General features: G+C 41.5%; 1 protein-coding gene across 1 annotated transcript in view; it reads right to left on the bottom strand.

The window, feature by feature from the left end:
- The window catches only part of ngfa (nerve growth factor a (beta polypeptide)), an 84,972-nt gene extending 69,310 nt beyond the window's left edge, over positions 1–15,662 (bottom strand). Inside the window, exon 1 of the mRNA XM_034172521.1 lies at positions 15,520–15,662. The gene's annotated coding sequence lies outside the window, so the exon portion shown is untranslated. The remainder of the gene's footprint in view (positions 1–15,519) is intronic.
- Positions 15,663–23,894: the final 8,232 nt, after the last annotated feature.

Genomic DNA, 23,894 nt, shown 5'->3' with positions numbered 1-23,894 from the left:
CATGAACCAATAGATTAATGTATATTTTGTGCTGCTGAATCACGACTTGCTGTGAGACCAGGTTGTGCTGCCACCACATGCTTCACTGTAAGGATGGTGTCTGGTTTCCTCCAAACATGACACCTGGCATTCATGCCAATTCACCTGGCATTCATGCCATTCATGTCTCATCAGACCAGATAATTTTGTTTTCTCATGACCTGAGAGTCCTTCAGATACCTTTTGGTAAACTCCAGGCCAGCTGCCATGTGCCTTTTACTAAGGAGTGATGTCTGTCCAGCCACTCTACCATACAGGCCTGACTGGTGGATTGCTACAGAGATGGTTGTCCTTCTGGGAGGTTCTCCTCTCTCCACTTAGGAATGCTGGAGCTCTGACAGAGTGACCATTGGGTTTTTGGTCATGTCCTTGACAAAGGTCCTTCTCCCACGATCGCTCAATTTAGATAGCAGCCAGCTCTAGGGAGAGTCCTGGTATATCCAAACTTCTTATATTTATGGATGATGGAGGTCATCATCCATCAGTGATTGAGATCATTGGGACTGTAAAAGCAACAGAAATGTTCCTGTACCCTTGCCTAGATTTGTGTCTCGAGACAATCCTGTCTCAGAGGTCTACAGACAGTTCCTTTGACTTCATGCTTGGTTTGTGCTCTGACATGCACTGTCAACTGTGGGACCTTATATGTAGACAGGTGCGTGTCTGTCCAAATCATGTCCAATCAACTGAATTTACCCCAGGTGGACTCCAGTTAAGCTGTAGAAACATCTCAAGAATGATCAGTGGAAACAGGATGCACCTGAGCTCAATTTTGAGCTTCATGGCAAAGCCTGTGAATACTTATGTACATGTGATTTCTTATTTTTTTTTAAATAAATTTGCAAAAATGTAAAAAAAAAAAAAAAAAAAAAAAAAACTTTTCATGACATTGTCATTATGGGGTATTGTGTGTAGAATATTGAGGAAAAAATGTATTTCATCTAATTTGGAATAAGGCTGTAACATACTAACATGTGGAAATAGTGAAGTGCTGTGAATACTTTTCTAATGCACCGTACTTTGGCCCATTACTTATGGTGCATGAAAAGGGAGGCTTACTGGTCCTTGTATTCCACAGTGCAGAAGTCTAAAACTCCGCCAGGATGAGACACCAGACTGGCACTAGTCCTTTATAGCTGGGTGAACTGGGACAATGTAAATGAAACATCTTGTCCAAGGAGACAGACAGGTAGCTTGACTGGGAATTAATCCACAGTCAACATATTGGTAGCAGAACTCATTTCACTGAGCTACCTGCTCTGCATAACATGGACTGTAGAGGAACTGCATAAAAATGGTTATAATTCCTAAGTAGTTAATGAAATATTTTTATTAACACCCCTAAATTAAAGCTGACAGTCTACAATACAAATTAAACTTGACTTTCATTTCAAATCCATTACTGTGGTGTGCAGAGGTAAAATTGCAAAAACTTTATCGCTGTCCCAAGAACTATGGAGACAAGTTTTCTGAATGTGTCCATGATTCAAGTGTGTTGCAGAATTCTCTTCCTATATAAGGGATCGTGAAGTTGGAGAAATGTTACAACACAAAGCTTCTATGCATGTGTACTTGTAGAAGCAAAATGCTACCACACCTCGAATCATCTCCGTGAGATTGGGTTGCTGATCATCACATGAGTTAGCTTATGGAATTCATGATTAAAAAAGTACTTTGCAGACACAATCAATTATTTTATCATAAATTTGTATTTATTAGTTTTGCATGTTATGAGTTTTTACACTGACATGTTCACATTTTGGTGTGATTTTCACAGTCACTGAAGTTGGTGGATATTGTTTTCAGGCCCTCGGGATAAATGACCACAACTAAAGTAACATCCAGGTGTGCTGCAGCCCAGGTGTCCTAAAGTTTATGACAATGCGTCCTGTTTTTTTTTTGGTTTTTTTTTGGGGGGGGGGGGTAAGTCTGAGTCTCGGTTTCATAGATTTGCAAATGGTTGCTCAGATCATTAGAATATCAATCACAATAACTTCAGTTCATATTCATCATATGTTTGACATGGCATGCAGAAATATTTATGACAAAGACACAGTAACAAATCAAATCACAAGTCAAACAAGTCAAATCACAATATGCATCAGTGTGCATGAACACACTACTACTCTGACCATGCACACACATCCCTAAAATATATTATATTAGCAGCTCCCTTTGAACATAAGAATTGACAGTTAATTGCCAGATTCCTTGCTTCTTATGAAATGTCTACATTCTCCTTCATTCAGTAATTTAAAACTAAAGTCTTCTGTTTAACTTATCTACAGTTTTGCTGGTATCACTATCTACATTTAAAGTTTGGAATTTGGCACCAAGCTAGATAATCTATATGTTGTTTGTCTTTCAGTTGGTGCTGTTTGTCCTCAGGTCACCACAGCAGATGCAGCACAGATTCGCAGTGGGATTTGGCACACGTTTTGTACTGGATTCCCTTCCTGACGCAACTCCAGTTTTAACTGGAGAAACAGATACTGGTCTTCTTAAGAGATCTCCCATCCAAGTACTAACCAGGACCCATTCTGCTAGCTTCTGGAGACTGACAGTACCAGAATTACACAGAGCACACAAGTTATATAACCCATATAGTAACTGTAAAAATAATACAAAAAGTTTTTTAAAAAGCAACAGTTCCATTCATAATTTAAAAAATTAATTCACAGTTTTAAAAAGTAGTAAGTGGTAAGTGCTGGTTGTTGGTAGTGATACTCGATCTATTCAAGGTCGCACCCTGCCTGTTGTGCAGTGTATTCTGGGATAGGTTTCTGCACCCCCTGCAGACCATATCAAGATAAGCTGTAGAAAAATGGATGGATTGATGGACAGATAGACAACACTTCAAAAAATCAGGGCTGGACTCGGGAAATTTTTCAGGCTGGGCATTTTTAACCAAGACCAGGCCACCACCAGGTATCGAAGGGGAAAAAATTAAGCCTGCTGTGACAGTGTGTTTTTTTTTTTTGGTCCCTTAACTGATCAATGTGCACCAGGAGACACATACATTTTAACACTATAAGAAGCATTATGAAAAGTTCTCCCGAAATACAGTTATCATAGGCTTATCAAAAGTACGATCTATTGACAGTAGGTCACATTACTTTTTAGACATAATAAGCCGTCATTTCATTCAGCCTTGTTACTTAAATTTAGAAATAGAAATTATATAAAAACATTTGTTATAGAAATACAGTAGGCTATACTATAAATAATATATCATTACTTGTGTGATACAATTCATCATATAAAACAAGAAATGACTGGATGACAGGACCAATGACTGGATACAAAGGTTGAACTTTTGAAACTGCAATACACAAAAAGGCCACAAGATGGAGACAGTTGTCTATCACACTACAAGCTACAAGTAACATCAAGGATTTCTTTTATTACCAGTTTGTGTTGCTAATCAACTTAGAGAATGACTCAATTTAAAGTAAAATGTTAGGTATGTGAAATTATGCCAGGACTTGGGAAAATACATTTTAGACAGGGATGCCGTTATACCACGCCACCGCACCGCACCGCAGACTGTGCAAAACAGCATACTTTGTATGACCAACGCACGACTGTCACACAAATAGAATAAAGAAACAACCTGGCAGCGACAGCATGGTAGCTAGCCATGCACACCATTTGCACAGGTTACATTGCTAGGCTAGGTTACGTGACTGGAAGAGTTAGCACAAACGAAAATAATATCCAACCTTAATTCATATCTGAGTGACGCAGTTAGACAGCACTTTACTTCGGACCAGAAGATCAGAATGTCTCTCTCACACACAGATGTCTGATTTATGAACAAGTTAGGTTGCTGTTCATCAATTAATAGCTGAAGTTAACCTTCACTTACCGTCATGGCCGTAGTGGTCCCCGCCTCACTTTATAGTCACCCTTTCTTGACTTCAATGAAAATATATACTTGTTTTATAAAAAGTAAAGACCTCTTTCTTGACCTCATATTTAACTGTTGACAGCACTGTAACAGTAAAACTTGTAATTTTTAACCTACATTGTTAATAAATGTAACTATTAAATTCTTTCTAACATTTTTCTAACATTTAAATTTTCTCTAAACATTTTACTCGTTGAAATTATTATTATTTTAAGTAGTATTAGAAGTTGTACTAAAAAAAGGCTTCAAAACTGGACCTTTAATATAGGGGTGTTGTGGGGGGGGGGGACATCCTTGCCCCACGCCCCCATTCCATCTAGATTCGCCCCTGCTTTGGCGTTTGAGCACAAAGAATGGATAACATTTATTTATGCAGAAAACATGACCAGATTTACAGGTCAGAAAGTTTTATTGCGTTTTCACATCATGTGGTCCTCAGAAAGAGAGTTTAGGTGCATTTGAGTGGAAAATAGTGTTAGTTGTTGACGTCGCGGAGGATCAGCTGTTTTAACGTGCAGATACTGAGCGGCTCAACTCAGCTCTAAATAACGGAGGAAAAAAGCATAAAAATGTCTTTGTAAAGCTCAGTGCAGGTGTGCTGTTGTCACCGCGCTTTAAGAGGTGAGGACGAGTCGTAGCTGCTACAAAAAAAAAAAAAAAAAACGCGGATGAAAAGCTCACAGCTCGCTTTACTTCGTTAAAAAAAAAAAAAATCCGCAGGCCAGTAGGCCATCAGGCCAGCGGGTAAATGCCCAGTGTGCAATACTATCAGTCCAGCGGTGCAAGAAATGTATTTCATATGTTCAATGTTTGAAAAGAGATTAATGCTATAATGGTTTTGATTTAAACAAACAAACAAACAAAAGATATATGTCATGAAAATAATTTTCTTCATCACTTTAATATTTTTCTGTAGTTTTCAAAAGATTCACAGCCTTAAAAATTAGACACTGGAGCCATATAGGTAAAAACTGTGACGCAAAGTGGCAAAAATTGGTGGAAAATGGAAACATAAAGACAGCGACGGTCACAACTAATCACTATATAGAACTACAGCTAAAATCTGGACATACTGTATTTGAACAAAGGTTTTGCTGGATATCTGCTAGAGAGAGATATGAACACTGTCACACAGGTCTGCTGTGCTAGTTTTGAGATTTACATTTGTTACAGTTACAGTGTTTTGACTTAGGTTGGTGAAATAAGTCAGTTGGGAAAATGATTTATCATTGGTTTATTAAAAGTATTTTTTTACTCATTGAAAGTTATAATTTTAGAATTCCTAGTTTCAGTCGAATGCAGCATTAACTTTGAACTTTGCAGAAGTAATTCTTCATGTCAGTGGGACAATGTTTTGGTGTGAAATCATATTTTCAGCGGAATCACCCAAAATTTTGTGATATACTACCATGGAAAGAAAAGTACTTCATAACAATTAGACTTCACCACATAGTAAATGTAGTCAATTTTGTGAAAGCCAACCTTTTAAGTAACAGATTGTGAAATTACACCAGCAATTCTTACATTTGATACATGATTTATATCAGTAAAATTTCCTTGAGAGCTCAAGTCTGCATCAGTGGATCACATTTCCAGCAATCAGAAGACTAGAGAGTGATGATGTCAGATGTTTTTGTGTATTGTCCACAATCCATTCAACCAATAAGCCATGCCACACTCTCAGGTGACGCACTGCAGTGTGGGAGAGGTGAGAGGTCATGTGACCCAAACACAGCCAATGCATGTGAGTGGCTATCTAAATCCAAGAATTTTCTCTCTCTGTTTATCAGTATTTGGTGTCTCTGTTGCCAGCAGCTGCCGTAATTCCAGCTCCAATTGTGTATTTTAAAGTTGCTGCAGTTAAAAAGCTCGTAGTTGGATCTTGATGCTCTTCACTGAGTGTCCCGTTGGGTCCAAAGTGGGTTTTTTTTAGGACTTTATTAGAGCAAAACAGAACAAAGGAATACACTGACAACTCTCAGTATCTACAACAAAGAATCAGATGTAACAATGAAGCAATGATGAAACTCCAAAGAAAATACAATCTGCATTATGGTCCGAAGTGTTTACTTTGAAAATTAGAGTGCTCAAAGTGGGCCGGTGTCACAGACCGAACGGTCCACCCCTAAAAATTGGTCCGCCCTGCTTTCACTGCGCATGTGTCATTTCGGAGCTCAGCCACTTGTCTAAGACAGAGTCTCTTCACCCAAAGCAATCAAATTGATTAATGTGATTATTAACCATCAGATGACAAGGTAAAACCTCTTAAAACATTCTAAAGTCAGAAACGAGGCCATTTTAAACAGAAACGAGGCGACACTCTGTGATGCTTTGAAAGGACCGACGCGCAGTGAACGCATCAGCTAGCAGCTTGTGTAGCCGCAGCGCTCTAATCGCTACCTCCGTCTTTTATGATGAAACAATGCTAAATATATGTGGAAATGATTGCTGTACAAAAGCTTCAGATATCTGTCGCTGAGATAGATGATGACTAGAGTGCAGTTTGAAGCAGAAACAAGGTGATACTCCGTGAACTGCGGCTAATGATGTAGGTGCAGTGAAGGCAGGGCGGACCGATTTTTAGGGGGAAGCCATTCGGTCTGCGACACCGGGTCACCCAAATGACCTAACTAGGAACAATGGAATAGGATTGCGCTTCTATTTTGTGGGTTTTCTTCTCTTAACCAGGGCCATGATTAAGAGGGACGACCGGGGGTTCAAGGTGAAATTCTTCAACCAAGAAGAAGAATGAAAGTCAAAGGTTTGATGACAATCAGATACCGTCATATTTCAGACCATAAGTGATGCCAACTAGTGATCCAGCGGCATTATACCCATGACCCACCGGGCAGTGTCCCACCAGAAAGACGGGTGGAGACGGAAGGGTACCGCCAGGAGCCTGCGGATTAATTTGGCTCAACACAGAAAACCTCACCTGGCCGAGACACAGAAAGGACTGACAGATCGATCGCTCTTTGGCTCCCACCAGCTCCTGTCAGTGTTTAGTCTCACTGTTTTTAGTTGGTGGAGCGATTTGTCTGGTTAATTCTGATAACGAATGGGACTCCGGCATACTAAGTAGTTACGCGGCCTCATGTGGTAGACAAGAGGGACAAGTGGAGTTCAGCCACACAAGATTGAGCAATAATATTGGGAACTGTGACAGGAGTGAAGAAGAAAGCAGACATGCAAACTCCAGCCTTATTGTTTAAGCCTGCAGCAAACTGCTATTTGGATCTTGTGACCGCTGACCCAGAAACGCTATAGGCTCTCCCAGACATGTCCACTTGAAACTGTGAAATGTCTTATATAAGGTGGAATCCCCCCCACACACAAAATGAATTGGATGTTACAATTACTGCTGTCAATCTGCACCCAGTGCTTTGCAACCAACGGGAAGACATCTTACATACATACAGAAGTTAACAACTTTGAGTTGACAAATATTGCAAGACAATGAAGCATCTCTTCTTGAGCATTTTGTCATGGTTGGACAAAGCTTTGAAGCAGCTCTTTCACCCATTTGATAAGGCTGAGAGTGACGGCTGGCTGGAGTGTATGTATTACAGCATACACTGTACGAAGTACGAAGGTTGACGTGCACCTAAAAGATAACACATACAGACGGTCTCACATTCACACTTGCAGTCACTTTAAAGTCACCAATCATTTTTTATTATCTGTCTTTATCTAGACTGAGGTAGGAAGTGAATTATGTATCTGGAAACAGCCAGCAAAAGAACAATATACAATATTATATGGTTGCGTCGCTATGCACGCTCTGATTGGCTGATTACCGGTCGGATCTTTTCCCATATCCAGACTGGTAACCATCTCAATTGGTCTGCAACACGTACTTTTGTTACAAACCAGAAAACTAAAAAGACAATTAGAAAACCCAAGTCAGACATGAATGTACTCCATAAATATCTAATCAGCATCAGAAAAAACACAAGAATTGAAAGTTTACCAGTTAACAACCGGACCATCCGTTAGCAAGTTCTTCATGGAGGTGGAACGAGCTCAAGACTGTTAGCAGCATATTTGGGTGATACTGTAAGTTTGTGTGTTTATATATATAATAACCATATAATATATGAATTATTAACCTTGTTAGCTCGGTCTGTACGGGAATATCAGACCTCGGTGTTTATCGCACTGACACCTCAGTCTGATATTTCCCCGTACAGACCTCACACTCGGTTAATAATCTTTTAATATTCACACAAACATTCTAGGTTGGAACTGACCCAGGACTATTCTAACCACCATGTGCAGGAGATGCAGAGAACAAATCACAAATGTTTCACAATGAAAGTTGTTGAAATTCAGAAATTCACTTGATAAGTATTAGGTACCAATTCCACAGAAAAAAAAAACAACAAAAAAATCAGATTCATCCAACAGTCCTTGTTTGTTCCTCGTTAGTGATACTGTAAATGTTATCCCTTCCCTGCATCCGTCTCACACACACACACACACACACACACACACACACACACACACACACACACACACACACACACACACACACACACACACACAGTGGTGCTGATATCGAGAAAGCTGTAATTCAGCTTCAAAAGGAAACCTGAGAGGGTCATGAATAATCACATGCATCTTTGTCTGCAGGGGAAAACAGCACTGTCCATCTGCCCACCGAACACACCGCTCCACTTTATGTGGCTCAGCCTGTTTTTCACTACATCTATTCAAGACACATCAAATCTGTCATCATCATCATATTTTTAGTGGAGCCATGGTCACATAATCATGTACAAGAAGTTTTGAAACAGTGTCATAGCTGGCAGAAAGGTGTTAGTCGTGTTCGGCTTGATGAGCACGTTAATGATACATGACTACATTACTGCAGATGATAAACTCGGCACCTCTCTGAACATGTGTGTGTGTGTGTGTATCAGGGTAGAAACTGCAGTCTAACAGCAGAAACGTTAAAACCTACCTACACTCCAATCAGAGTTTCAAGGAATAGATTCTCTGAATAAGCAAGACCTTTATCATACATAACTTCCTTTCTGTGATGAAACTACATATTACCTTTATGTGCTGTTATTAAGAAAATTAAGTTCTATTTATTGATGCTTTTGCAATTATTTTCATGATTATGTTATTAGTGTTTTTCATGTACTGGACAGTACTATAAAGGATATTTTTTGAAAGTAATCTTTGTAAGTTGCAAATGAGTTCATTTTATGAAATAAAAGGACTGCATGGTCTAGTGGTTAAGCAGTGTAGTTGAAACCACAGGATCCTCCGTTCAAACCCCCACCAGACTGAAAAATCACTAAGGGCCCTTGGGCAAGGTCCTTAATCCCCCATTTCCTCCTGATGTGCAGTTGTGTGTCTTGGCAGCACCCTGACATCAGTGTGTGTGAGCATGTGTTAATATGAGGCATCATTGTAAAATGCTTTGAGCTCCTGATTCAGTTGGAAAAGCACTCTATAACTGCAGTCCATCATACAGAAAACAAATAAGTTTCACTTTTGATTTTTGCTGGAATATGAATTTTTTGATCTTTCAACTTTGATCTTCCACTGATCTACTGATGAAGACCAAAAAACAAACAAACAACAACTCTGTGACTGTATATCTCAATAGAGATCTGAAAATGGTTGTTCACCGACACTCCCCATCTAACCTGATGGAGCCGAAGAGGTGCTGCAAAGAGGAATGGGCAAAACTGCCCAAAGATAGGTGCGCCAAGCTTGTGGCATCATATTCAAAAAGACTTAAGGCTGTAATTGCTGCCAAAAGGTGCATCAACGAAGTATTGAGCAAAGTGTGTGAATAGTTATGTACGAGGTCTGTTAGAAAAGTACCGGACCTTTTTATGTTTTGCAAAAACCTGATGGATTTGAATCACGTGTGCTTGCATGAGCAAACCTTGAACCTTCGTGCGCATGCGTGAACCTTTTCACACCTGTCAATTGCATCATTTTCTGGTAAGCAGCCTTTGTGTGAGGACATGTGTAGTGCGCTCGGTGGATTTTCATTTCAAGGAAAAAGATGGAACTGGAGCAGCGCCGCATGAAATTTTGCCAGAAACTGGGCGACAGCCAGGTGGAAACCATTCGGATGATTCAGACGGCTTTCGGTGACTTTTCAGTGGTGTGACTATCCCAGAAATTGTGGACGAGGTGGGCATGTCACAGCATGTCTTGTGAGACTTCAAGACGGACGTGCTTTTGCACCGCCGTCAGCAGCAGCACGAATTTCACCGCCACTCTTTTCATGGCCAAATCTTCTGTCACAGTGGAATGTACCGAAAAACAAAGTACCTCTTCCGCAATTTCTCGGACAGTCACACAACGGTCCCGCATCACCACAGTGTTCACTTTGGAAATGATCTGGTCATTTCAGCATGTTGATGGCCGACCGGAGCGTGGCTCGCTATCCACTGTTGTGCGGATGTCTTTAAACCGGTTGTACCGCTCCTTAATCTGTGTGATGCTCATAGCATCGTCACCGAAAGCCGTCTGAATCATCCAAATGGTTTTCTCCTGGCTGTCGTCCAGTTTCTGGCAAAATTTGATACGGCGCTGCTCCAGTCGTTCCGTCTTTTCCTTGAAATGAAAATCCGCCGAGCGCACAACACACGTCCCACACAAAGGCTGCTTACCAGGAAATGACGCAATCGACAGGCGTGAAAAAGTTCACACATGCGCATGAAGGTTCAAGGTTCAAATAATAAAAAAAAAAATACAAACAAAAAAAACCCAAAAAAAACTTTTTTTCTCATGTTGTCATTATGGGGTGATGTGTGTAGTATTTGGAGGGGAAAAAAAAAGAATTTACTCCATTTTGGAATAAGGCTGTAACATAAAAAAATGTGAAAAAAGAGCAGCGTTGTGAATACTTTCCGGATGCACTGTATTCCAGTTAAGGGTCAGAACGACTGAAGCCAAACTCAGTGGTCACTGGTTGAGAAGCGGGGTACACCCTGGACAGGCCGCCAGTCTATTGCAGGGCTACATACAGGCCGACAAAACCATTCATGCTGAGACTTTGATTCATGCATTTGTCATTCTTGACTGGACTATTGTAATGCTCTATTTTCTGGCTTACCGCAGTCCAGGATTAGGGGTCTTCAACTGGTTCAAAACGCTGCTGCCAGACTTTTGACACAAAGCAGAAAGTTTGACCACATTACGCCCATTTTGGCGTCCCTGCACTGGCTTCCTGTTCCTGCAAGATCGGATTTTAAAGTACTGTTATTAGTTTATAAAATTGTTCATGGACTTGCACCTCCCTATCTGGCTGACCTGGTAAGTCCCTATGTACCAGCTCGGGCCCTGCGTTCTCAGGGTGCAGGACTTCTGTGTGTTCCCAGGGTGAATAAAAAGTCTGCCGGTCACAGAGCTTTCTCCTATCATGCCCCAGCTCTGTGGAACGATCTGCCGGCACACATTCGGCAGTCGGACACTGTGGAGACTTTTAAATCACGTTTAAAGACTCATTTGTTTTCCCTGTTTTATCATTAGTGTTATGATGTGTTCTTATTCTTGTATTCTTCTATGGTTGTCTTTCTTTTATGGTCGTTTTTATTGTGTTTTAAATTTTTAATTGTTTTTTATGTTGTGTGAAGCGCCTTGAGACGATTTTATCGTGAATTGGCGCTATATAAATTAATAAATTTGATTTGATTTTGATTTGATTTGATTCACACTCCCACTCATGCTCACACCTACTGTCAATTTAGACTCACCAATCCACCTAAGCTGCATGTCTTTGATGGTAGGAGAAAGCTGGCACAACTGGACTGAACTCATGCAAAAACAGGGAGAACACGCAAACTCCACACAAAAAGGACCATTCAGGGTTTTCATGTATCCCATAATCCCTTTCACGCCAGAGAGTCGTTGCAGTCAAAACAACATAGAGAATCCACATGATGACAATTGTAAATGAATATTATACTACAAAAATGTAATTTTTTATGCTTTTCATCACGTTAATAAGAGACTGCTGCATGATACCCTGAAAACTTGCTAAAACAATTAGAACAAATAATCCGTGTCTGCTACGTTTAATCTGCGTGGAATTTAATAAACGCAAACCAAATTTCAGACATATTATATATATATTAGTCTGGAAAGAGGATAAACAGTGTTGCAAAGGACAATAATCAAGACATTAAAGAGCAAACTTCACTTTCCCCCAGAACGACATGATGAGGAAGCGAGCGGAGCTCACAGCAACTCCCATTGAAAATAACGGAGAGACAGCCTGTGATTCTCGCATGTTTACATAAAACAAATGCAATAACAACCTCTAAAAACCCAGAGAATATATTCATGAGAGTTTCAGGCACAATATAAAAATGGTTTTATGTTGCGATGTTAATGGTGTTGTCCGTGTGCAGCGGTTAAAGTGCAGCGTGATCAGAGCGTCTCAGTGCAGTTCTCAATGTTACTGAGATCTCACAGAGCGGCGACCTCTCTGAAGTTTTGCGGGATTTGAAACCTGAAAAGGGCGAATATCGTAAGCGAACCCGGGACCTTCTCTGTGTGAGGCACCATGCTTGTCTTACTTGTACATATAGATCTTGTTGGAATGGCAATAAATCCTTAAATACTTCATGTTGAACTGTTCGCATTTGCTGTCGGTCAGCGGTTGCATTGCTTTTTTTGTGGCAACTGTCAGTCAGTGTCATTAACAGAATGAAGAACATCACAGGGTGGACATGGTGACACGGCACCAAAGCATGCTCACAGACCTGACTTGACATCAGATGGTGCACTGATAGATGAGTGGCAATGTACTCTCAGTGTTCCCCGATTCAATTCCCAAACTGTTTCATGTCCCTGTGTACCATCCTCTGTAATAAAAGATAAACATGCACACAAACAGCATTGCTACAGTGGTCATCAGGATCCTCTGATTTGCAAAAAAGATTTCACAAGTAAATTAACAGACCCATTTGTCTTTATTTTTAGTTGAGGTTACAAAGCATTTTAAAAGCTGGTGACAAACCTTCAGAGCTGAATATGCAGCATAGAGCGACTGAGACACATACTTAGTGTGTGTTTTTTTAACATGATTTCATATTTTGACTTCTTCGTAACTTCATGAAGTCAGTTATAAGAATCGATCAGTAATATCGTACTGATCGATAAAAGCTTTTGGTCAAATCTCTAGCCATGTTGGTAGAGGTAAGATTATGGTAAATGTGATTTGGAGTTAGGTTTTGCTCAACTTTGATGTTGTTCTTTAACAGTCTGTTCTAAAAGTTACCCCAAGTAGGGGAAACTGGGGCACGGTGAATCACGGGGCACAGTGAATCAGTAGCTATATCTGCAAAACTACATATATATTTGCAGCAGTTATGCCATATTTTTATGCATAAAGACATCCCTCTTACAAATTAGTGTTTTATTTTTGGATACATTAAGGGTAAAACTAAGTGGCAAGTGATTTTTTCTATCAAAAGTAAATTTTGTGGATGTCAGTGTCTTTCTATTTATTTCTCACAATAGAGGAAAGGTGGCCCAAAAATTGTTATTATTTAGAAGACTACCCCGTCCAACAGATGAGTATGTGTTATGTCTTCTCCAGACTATCAGCTATTTGTTAACATGACTCATGTGTGTCACATGCACCCAGGGCACAGTGAATCAAGTCTAGAAAGTGATTTACTAAGCCCCAGTATCAAGTGAATGAGAAATATTACTTGTTGAAGCTTGTACATTTATTTTTCCATGAATTATTTGTATAATTTGTGTATATAAGCAAGTGTTTTCACATTTGAACAGAAATTATGACAGTTGTAGTTATAATAGTTTCTAAAGGACTTATATCACTATATAAGACACTCACACATTACATTTTTTTTTTTTTTTGCTGTATAGTTTGTATATGCATTAGCATATAGTTAATAATTTTGAAGAACTCTTTATAATCATGTGTTTTGTCATTATATTCTAAGTGGATTCACTTTGCCCCATGAATTAGTGTCTGGGGCACAGTGAATCAAAAATTATAAAATCTATTTTAAACACCTGTAAATTACACTTGGAGAGACATAAATAACACAGCCTTATAAACAATATCTTGCTGTATTAAAGCCACAATAGAATGACCTAAACCTAAGCGTTGCGTGTTTATGATACCACAAAACAACATTTCTGGTCCACTGTGCCCCGGCTTCCACTAATAATCTCACCAAGTTTGATGAAAACTCATCCAGCCTTATTTTAGTTATTTGAAAAATACATCACATTTATCTGACGGAGAAGGTACACAAATTTTAAATTCCATTGCTTATTTTTTCCCCACCCCTGAAGACATCTATTTTATATGTCTAAGAACACGGGGAACTCAATTCGGTTAAGATGACTTGCTTTGAATTGTGTTTTGCTTTAACCACAAACATATCCAGGTATCTGTTGAAATACCACGTTGAATATGCCACACTTTTTTTTTCCTCCCAACTTCCTCTGTGGATCAACAGATCAGCTTCCCTTCAGCACACACTGACAGGCAGACTGAAGCTCGTAAACAATTTTTAAAATTTCTTTCTGCACAGACCGGAGCACATTTTTCTCTTGAGAGAAAGTTGCAGCCTGGCACACGTTCAAAGTTTGCTTATCCAACACAGATGTGGACAGAAATACCTAAATCTAACACAGAAAGAGAAGTTACGAGATTGAATTATCTGATGAATCATTTTTATCGTGCAGTTATTTTATTGAATTTTCACCAGGTTGAAGTTTTAAAGGCCTGAAGGCTGTTGATCGTGTCACTGAACCTAAGCTGCTTCGGGTTTGAGTGCGTTTTGTTTGTTTGTGTGCGTAAATGTTGGTTGGTTGTGACATTCCTCCTCTGTCAAAGCCTGAAAGGAATTCCCTGGTAGGAGTGGCAGGCATGAGGTCTGTGTTTAACACGCAGGCTTCCACACAAACAAATACACACGATTTGTACACACGCCAAATGTGAAACGTTTGATCAGCCGCTCACATAAACATGCCCCAAGCCGCGCCCAGACGTGAGGATAACCTCAGCAACATGCTCCACGTTGGACACTGGAGATCATCAGAACCTCCAAGTCCTTAGAGGGTGGTGTAACATGATCAGAGAGAAAGACAGATAGAAAAAGAGGGGGGTTAGAAAGAGAGAGAATGATGGTAACCTGATGTCCCATGAGTTTTCTGAATAGTGAACTGGTTCCCATTGAAGTTTGGAGAACCCCTTTTTTTCTACTCCTCACATCTATTCTCTCATTCTAAACCCCCTCCTCCAGCAGCAAGCAGACATCTCTGAATGGAAAGATCAATCAAACTTTACAGTCATCACTCATTTCAACTAACCTCACTACCTCGCATGAGATGTGTGCAGCTGGATGAGTGGATCTCCCACTGCACCAAGACTAAACCTCTACTACTACTACTACTGCTGCTGCTGCTGCTGCTGCTGCTGCTGAGCCAGATCTCTATTTATGGAAGCTTCGCTTTCACTTGATGACAGGTGTGAATCAAACTCAAATTTTTCTGGCACACTTGTCTCTTTTTTTTGGCACTGAATTATGAAAGTCTTCAAAGAACAAACTTACCACCTTGTTGTGCTTCCTCTTTCTGCTCCCCAGTGAGTGAGAACTTGATATATTCCACCTCACTCTTCAGAATTATCCCAAACTCCGGAAGCTGCTTTTAAAGCTTTGACTCCAGGTCCTGGGCCATCCACTTCTGTCTGTCTCCCTCCCACACTCTTTGGGAAATAGATTGTTCCAAAACTTTAGTAAGAGTCCAAAAGCTGCTCCCTCCTGTGCAGCTCGCTGCAGGTCCTAGTGCCTATACGCTTTTGACCCACTCCCATGACAAAAATGCACAGCTGCTGATAATTTGCATCAGGCTGCTGTTATTCATTCTCTCCTTTTGTTCACCCTTTCATTTAGTTTTGGCCATTTTTGAGCAAATCTGTGGAAATAAACTTTCATTCAAAGATGATTCAGCTCCTAGTTTGTGCAAGGCGTGACGTCACCTGATGGAGATGTCAGGCATTGCCTTGAATTGTGAAGTTTTTGCCGTTGTTACACACCTGGGTCACTGCTAGCTGGGCTTTTACAGTACAAAATTTCCTAATTTGTGTGTTTGGTGATTTGTTGCTTGTGAGCACAAATTAATAAAAATAAATCAATCAGTTACAGTAGAGGAGGGGTGCCCAAGTTCAGTCCTCGAGATCTACCTTCCTGACACTCTTAGTTGTCTCTCTGCTCCAACACACCTGAATCCAATGAAAGGCTCATTAAAAGCCGGAAGGTAGATCTCGAGGACCGAACTTGGGCACTGTAGAGGATTTTGCACAGGCCATGTAAGCATCCAATAAATTTTGATGAGGATCCAGATCAGTAGTCAGTTCCTGACTTTGATTGCTATTTGTAGACTTTGACAGATCATGAATGCAAAGCAATCATGATCAAAGATCTGTAAACAGGATTTAAAAATGTAATTAAGCATTCAATTTATCGGTGGTCATTGATTAGGTAGGTGGATAGGATCAAATATGAGTGATCAGAATCAAATTTTACTGTTTAGGATCAAATATGAGAGATCAGAATCAAAGTTCAGCAATCAGGCTGTGCATCTGAGCGATTATAACGAGATGTCACATTTATAATGAACATAATTTTACAGATACATTATCTAACTCATAAGAAGGAATGAAAATGCAGCTGTTTTATATACGTGGTCTGTTAGAAAAGTATCCAACCTTTTTATTTAAAAAAAAAACAACATATGTATTTGAATCACGTGTGATTGCATCAGCCAAGCTTGAACCTTCGTGCGCATGTGTGAGTTTTTTCACGCCTGTCGGTTGCGTCATTCGCCTGTGAGCAGGCTTTGTGTGAGCAGTGGTCCACCCCTCTCGTCGTTTTTTATTGAGAATAAATGTTTGAACGATTTGGAGCTTTGCTGCATCAATTTTTTTTCCAGAAACTGTGAGAGACCTCCAGGTGGACACCGTTCGAAAAATTAATATGGGTTTCAGGGATAATTTTATGGGGATTAAACAGATTACAGAATGATCCAGACGGTTTAAAGACCGCCCACAACTGCTGAGAGCGCGCCGCGCTCCGAGTGCCGATCGACAGGCTCAAACCCCGCTGAAACAACCAGATCATTTCCAATGTGAAGGCTTTGTTGATCTGGGACGTCGTCTGACTTTCACAAAAAGGCAGAAGGCGTAGACATCAGCACTTTTTCAGCACATTCCACTGTTACAGGAGTTTTTTTCATGGAAAGAAAAGCGGAGGGACGCGCCAAGGAGCCGTTCATTACGCGGCACAAAACCACCTCCGTGTATTTCTCACAGGACGGCTTTCAGATGGATTTCAGACGGCTGTCAGTTGCTTTTCAGTTGTGTGATTATCTGAGAAATTGAGCATGAGCTGGACATGCCCCAACATGTCCTGTGAGGCTTCATCACGGTGTTGCTTTGCGCCATGCGGCTCCACCGTGATGCGCGGAACTCCGCTCCTCTTTCCATGACAAAAACGCCTGTAACAGTGGAATGTGCCGTTCATTTCTAAACTGGACGCTGTCTTGATCCGGTATGTCGTCTGACTAGCACAGGAATTGTGAAAAGACGTGGACATCAGGACTTTTTCGGCACATTGAGACAGACGTGCGGAGGAGTTCCGCGTGTCTCGGTGGAGCCGCATGGCGCAAAGCAACGCCGTGATGAAGCCTCACAGGACATGTTGGGGCATGTCCAGCTCATGCTCAATTTCTCAGATAATCACACAACTGAAAAGCAACCGACAGCCGTCTGAAATCCACCGCATAATGAACGGCTCCATGGCGCATCCCTCCGCTTTTCTTTCCATGAAAAAAAACTCCTGTAACAGTGGAATGTGCCGAAAAAGTGCTGATGTCCACGCCTTCTGGCTTTTTGTGAAAGTCAGACGACATCCCGGATCAACAAAGCCTTCACGTTGGAAATGATCTGGTTGTTTCAGCAGGGTTTGAGCTTGTCGATCGGCGCTTGGAGCGTGGCGCGCTCTCAGCAGTTGTGGGCGGTCTTTAAACCATCTGGATCATTCCATAATCTGTTTAATCCCCATAAAATCATCCCTGAAAGCCATATTAATTTTTCGAACGGTGTCCACCTGGAGGTCTCTCACAGTTTCTGGAAAAAAATTGATGCAGCAAAGCTCCAAATCGTTCAGACATTTATTCTCAATAAAAAAACGACGAGAGGGGTGGACCACTGCTCACACAAAGCCTGCTCACAGGCGAATGATGCAACCGACAGGCGTGAAAAAACTCACGCATGCGCACGAAGGTTCAAGCTTGGCTGATGCAATCACATGTGATTCAAATCCGTACGGTTTTTGAAAAAAATAAAAAGGTTGGATACTTTTCTAACAGACCTCGTATAATATATATTACAAATAAATACCATTGAGACTACTATAAATGCGCTCTCCGCTGCATGACGCGCACAAGACAATGAAGCTGTAGATGATTTCTCTGCGATTCTGGGAATGATGAGAGATGGTTTCATCAGCCAAGTTCTGAGAGCAAATGCTTCATCAGCTATGAAATGATTATTTTATTTTATTTTTATATAGTGTGGCATCAAATGGGACAAAAAGGGGTTCACATTGGCGTTACGAGTTGCGTGGCCCAGTGCGGGGATCAAATTCGTGCAAGTGTCAAGGTGGCTTAACTTGCTTGGATTATGACATGTTCAACTTCAACTTTGGTACCTTGATATTGCCTGGCAGTGCCTGGAATAAAATGTGACTCATGAATGATCATCCACAAAGGAAATGGTTGAAACTGGAACAGATCGGATCCATGGAAACTTTCAACACTAATATTTCTGAATGAGTGGGCGTCAGGGTAAGTTTAATACTTTCCTTACATAATTTAATGTAAATTAATTTTACTGGCTTGATATTGAGGTAAGAACGGTATTTTAACACAGATTTTGCAAGCTTTTTTCCGTGTGTGTTCACTTTGTGTCCGCATTGAAAATGCACACGAAAACATTTCACATCCGGGCACATCAATATTTTGCCCGGTTAAAAAATGCTGGCTCACTCTTCATGAAGGAACATTTGCGTTAGGCAGGCATCATTGTAATTGCGCCCCCTGGTAGTCAAGTACGGCACTATGACGCAAATCCATCTGAGCACAATATCAATACAAATCAAGGAACTAGGCACTAGATGAAAAGGGCTTGGATTTACCATGTTCATTAGCCATGGGAGTGGTGTACTTCAAACAAAATATCAGTATTAGGCTATGTGCAGGTAAGCTGGGTGTCCATGTATTGTGAAGGTGCATCTGAGTTTTTTGTTAAATAAAGAATTACACAGTGCTGGACTGTTGGCTTGTTTGATGGTCTAATTTATAACATTTTCTGATTATGGAGGACATGAATTCATTCTGCAAATTACCACACCTTAGTTTTTAAGCCAACATGTCTACATAAGTGTTTTTGCCACTTTGAGGATGAAGGCATGAGGCTTTGCACCAGAGAGAAGACGAAGCCCTTAAACATAGATCACTGAATTTACAATACACCATATTAAACACCACTGAATCACTGCTTTCAATTCATCGAGGCGTGAAATATGAGTGCACTGACCACAGTCCTGGCATAGCGCCATAGACAGAAATGTCACCAACCCAACAAAAGGTGAAAACAAATTGGATCAGCATTCATAACCCAATGAATCTTACATATTTCTTCAAAAATAAATAAATAATAAAATAACATAAAATATAAACCCCCAACAACTTGGAATTAGTTTTTGCAATGATGGTTTCAAAAGAATTAGTTGTCTGTAACATGTCCCAAACGTCAGGCTTTGTCTGACTCTTCCAATTTCAAAGCACCACACTTATACCACCAATAAATCCTGTCAACACTGATGATTTAAAAAAAAAAAAAAAAATCTGGTTTGGATATTACTGGCAGAATAAGAACTTCGGCTACCAGCAGGCATCTTTGCAGAGATTCTGGTTTTGGCTTCTTCGGGAGCTGTCGTCAGCATGGTTTTAAACTGCAGGTGGAAACCAGACACAGGAAAAAACATGGAAACCAAAAACAATTCTAACCATGGACAGTTTCGGAGATACATAGAGTGCATAGCAAAAAATGTGCTTTCACAACTGAAACATCTAAACTGTGCATGCTGCAGTGAACATTAAGGACATTATGAAAATTATGGAAGAATAGAACTTTGATGGTCTGTTGCAATCAGGAATTGAGGCTCTGCTACACATCAGTGATAAACAGAGATAAAAAGAGAAATGGAGGAAGAAGAGGAGTCAAACCATGCAGCTATGATATTCCCGACCCTGTGTGCAGATCAGCCACGCCCTGCATTCAGCCGGGCCCCCAGGCTCCAGTCTCACAACAGTCACTCTGACTTTTTCTCACTCTCTTGTTTATCTTTATTTTTCTGTCACTCCATCTCGCCTTTTCACCCTTTTTCTGGTCCTATGCGTTTCTGTCTTTCAAGGCTCCGCTCTGACCTGAACCGTATCGTTGTCAGAGCCCCTGGCACTGAGCACACAGACGTCCCACCGATCTGCTCCAACAGACAAAGAAAAAGGAAGGAAAAAAAATCCAAAAAAGGAAGGACTGTGTGACGGTGTTATCCCTTCCTCAATCTCTTGGGAAAATGGAATTCTTTTGTTTTTTTGTTGGGATGCTGATGGTTACAGTGTTAATGAGCAACATTTATCGGTTGCTCTTGAAGACTGTAGCCTGTCTGTCTGTCAAAATTACACTGTTATCCAGTCAGAAAGGGAAAACCCTTGAGCGTGAACAGTGACCCTGCACCCTGCCGGGGGTTGGACAAGGGTTAGAAATGCCAAGAAGCAGTTTGGACTTGGAGGGTTGAAAGGTCAAGTGTGCCCCAACATCGTTACATGTCAGGCATTTTTGACATAAAGACTGACCTTTTCATGGCATTGCTTCTAAAATACGCCTACATGCAATTGCTTTTTATGAAGCATTTTTTTTTAGCATGGTCAGGCTTTCAACCTTGAGAAACTGGAATACAGCATAAGAACTACCAGTTGATCAAATGTTAAAATTCAACATTCATTGGTTGAAGGCCTCCATTGTTGAGGTGGCTGCTTTGAGCTTTGCCCAGAAGGTTGTCGGTGCTTGTTGTGGTGGTAACCCAAGAGCAGCTAGTAGACGTCTGCAGTAAGGGAAACCATCAGGCAGAAGAAGGCCTTTCGTGTCTGGTTATCACAGAGGTTTTCAGAACCAGCGGAGAGGTACCTGTTGGGCCAGAAGGACTGTAGCCTCAGTGGTGGCTTAGGCAAAACTCAGGTGTGGGAGGAGTTTGGAGAGGCCATGGAGAATGACTATGGGTCAGCCTCAAGACCGTTCGGAAAAACTATCAGGCGACTCAGGAAAGGGAGGCAGTTCTTATCCCAGACTGTGTTCAGCAAGTAAGGAGAACTGCTAACCTGGAGTAAGGATATCATCAGGTGATGATGAGAACACTTTGAGCATCTCCTCAAACTATGCTAGCATACCCTCCACTGAGGAGGCAGAGATGGATGACTCTGGTGGATCTGGTGCCATGACCCTAGCGGAAAGCACTGAGGGAGACAAAAAAACGTCAGTGGCAAGTGGGAGCAGATGCGATTTTCCCCAAGATGCTGAAGTCTCTGAATGTTGTTGGGCTGTCATGGCCGATAGATCTATACAATGTTGAATGGAAGTCTAGGATTCTAACTATGGATTGGACAACTGGGGTGATGGTCACCATCTTTAAAAAAGGGGTCAGGAAAGGGAGTTACATTTATAGAGGAATCACACTTCTCGGCCTCCCAGGAGTTCAGACATCTGGTGACGATGCCTCCTGGTCATCTCCCGAGCAAAGTCTTCCAGGCACATCCAATTGGGAAGAGATTCCAGGGAAGACCCAGGACACACTGGAGGAATTATACAGTGCATCTAGAAAGTATTCACAGTGCTTCATTTTTTACACATGTTATGCTACAGCCTTATTCCAAAATGGAGTAAATTAATCCCCCCCCCCCCCCCCAAAAAAATAATAATATATATATACTCAGAATACTTCATAATGACAACATTAAAAAGTTTTTTTGTTGCAATTTTTGCACATTTATTAAAAATAAAAAAATAAGAAATCACAAATACATAAGTATTCACACCCTTTGCCCAATTCTTTGTTGATGCACCTTTGCCAGCAATTACAGCTTCAAGTCTTCATGAATATGATGCCACACGCTTGGCGCACCTATCTTTGAGCAGTTTTGCTCATTCCTCTTTGCAGCAGCTCTCAAGCTCCATCAGGTTGGATGTGGTGCATCGGTGCACAGCCATTTTCAGATCTTTCCAGAGATGTTCAATGTGATTCAGGTCTGGGCTCTGGGTGGATTTTGTTTCTGAGCTTCATGGTAAAGGTGAATCCTTATGTACATGTGATATCTTAGTTTTTTATTATTATTATTATGATTTATTTTTTAATAAATTTGCAAAACTCTTTAAGAAAAAAAAACTTTTCACATTATCATTATGGGGTATTGTGTGTAGAATTTTGAGAAACAAAAAAGAATTTTGTTGTGTGGGCCGCCAGAAGAGGAGGTACTGCTGGCCCACCACCAGAGGGCGCCCTGCCTGAAGTGCGGGCTTCAGGCACGAGAGGGCGCTGCCGCCACTGACACAGCCGGGAGTGACAGCTGTCACTCATTAACTCCTGACAGCTGTCACTCAGTCTTCATCATCGCACTCCATAAAACCCAGACGTCATCTCCACCTCATCGCCGAGATATCGTACTTCATTGGAGGTAATATCCTCAGCCTTTGTGGTATTTTCTGAATCTGTCTATTGTGAGTGTTTGCAGGAATATCGGTCCTTCGTTTGTGGAGGCTGTGCAGGACGGCACTCTTTTTCCTCTGAGGGACCGCTGCAACACAATATTGAGTGAGAGGTGGAGGTGGCATTCCCACCATTGTTACTGGGTGTGCACACACCTACACTTGACTGTCTTTGTTCTCGCCAGCAGTACCAGATCCGACAGTCGGGGACGGTGATCACCTGGGAATTCGGGACTTGGCGGCTCCAGTATTCACCAGGTTCAGTGGCGGCGGAAATCGTGTGGTTCCGGCTCTTCTCAGGACAGACGTCTTCTATCCTCGAGCCTGCCCACACGTCACCTTTGTGAATTGACTGTAATTATATTCTGAGATTGTCTGTATTTCGTTGTGCACATTTCACAACATTAAATTGTTACTTTTTGGCTCATCTATTGGCCGTTCATTTGCGCCCCCTGTTGTGGGTCCGTGTCACTACACTTTCACAACAGGATATCTCGGCCAGCGTCATGGACTCCGAGGGGCGTCACCCGGCTGTTGAATGACCAATGGGAGAGCAGGGAGCGCAGGCGTCTGCAGGAGGCGTGATTGGTGAGCTGCAGCACATTCTCACCGCCTTTACGGCTCGGTTGGATCAAATGACCGAGCAAAACATCCTCCTGAACCGCAGGGTGGAGGCTCTCTCCGCGCAGGTGGCGGCGAGTGCTCAGGGCGCTGCTGCAGCTCCTCCTCCTGCCGACCCTGTGCAGGATATGAACGTTCCAGTGGTGGTTCAACAACCCCTCCCACCATCCCCTGAAGCATACATAAGCCCTCCTGAGCCGTACGGAGGTTGTGTGGAGACGTGCGCAGACTTTCTCATGCAGTGTTCGCTCGTCTTCGCACAACGTCCCGTCATGTATGCGTCAGACGCTAGTAAAATAGCTTATGTGATTGCTCTGCTTCGGGGTAAGGCACGCGCCTGGGCTACGGCGCTCTGGGAACAGAACTCACGGTTGTTATCAGCATACACTGGGTTTGTGGGGGAGTTCAGAACAGTGTTTGATCACCCTAACAGAGGAGAGACCGCTTCAACAATGCTGCTGTCAATGCGACAGGGGCGCCGGT

Source organism: Thalassophryne amazonica, chromosome 6 (assembly GCF_902500255.1).
Source record: "Thalassophryne amazonica chromosome 6, fThaAma1.1, whole genome shotgun sequence".
Classification (NCBI taxonomy): Eukaryota; Metazoa; Chordata; class Actinopteri; order Batrachoidiformes; family Batrachoididae; genus Thalassophryne; species Thalassophryne amazonica.
Note: the sequence above shows the minus strand (reverse complement) of the source record. Positions and strands in the feature narration are given on the sequence as shown.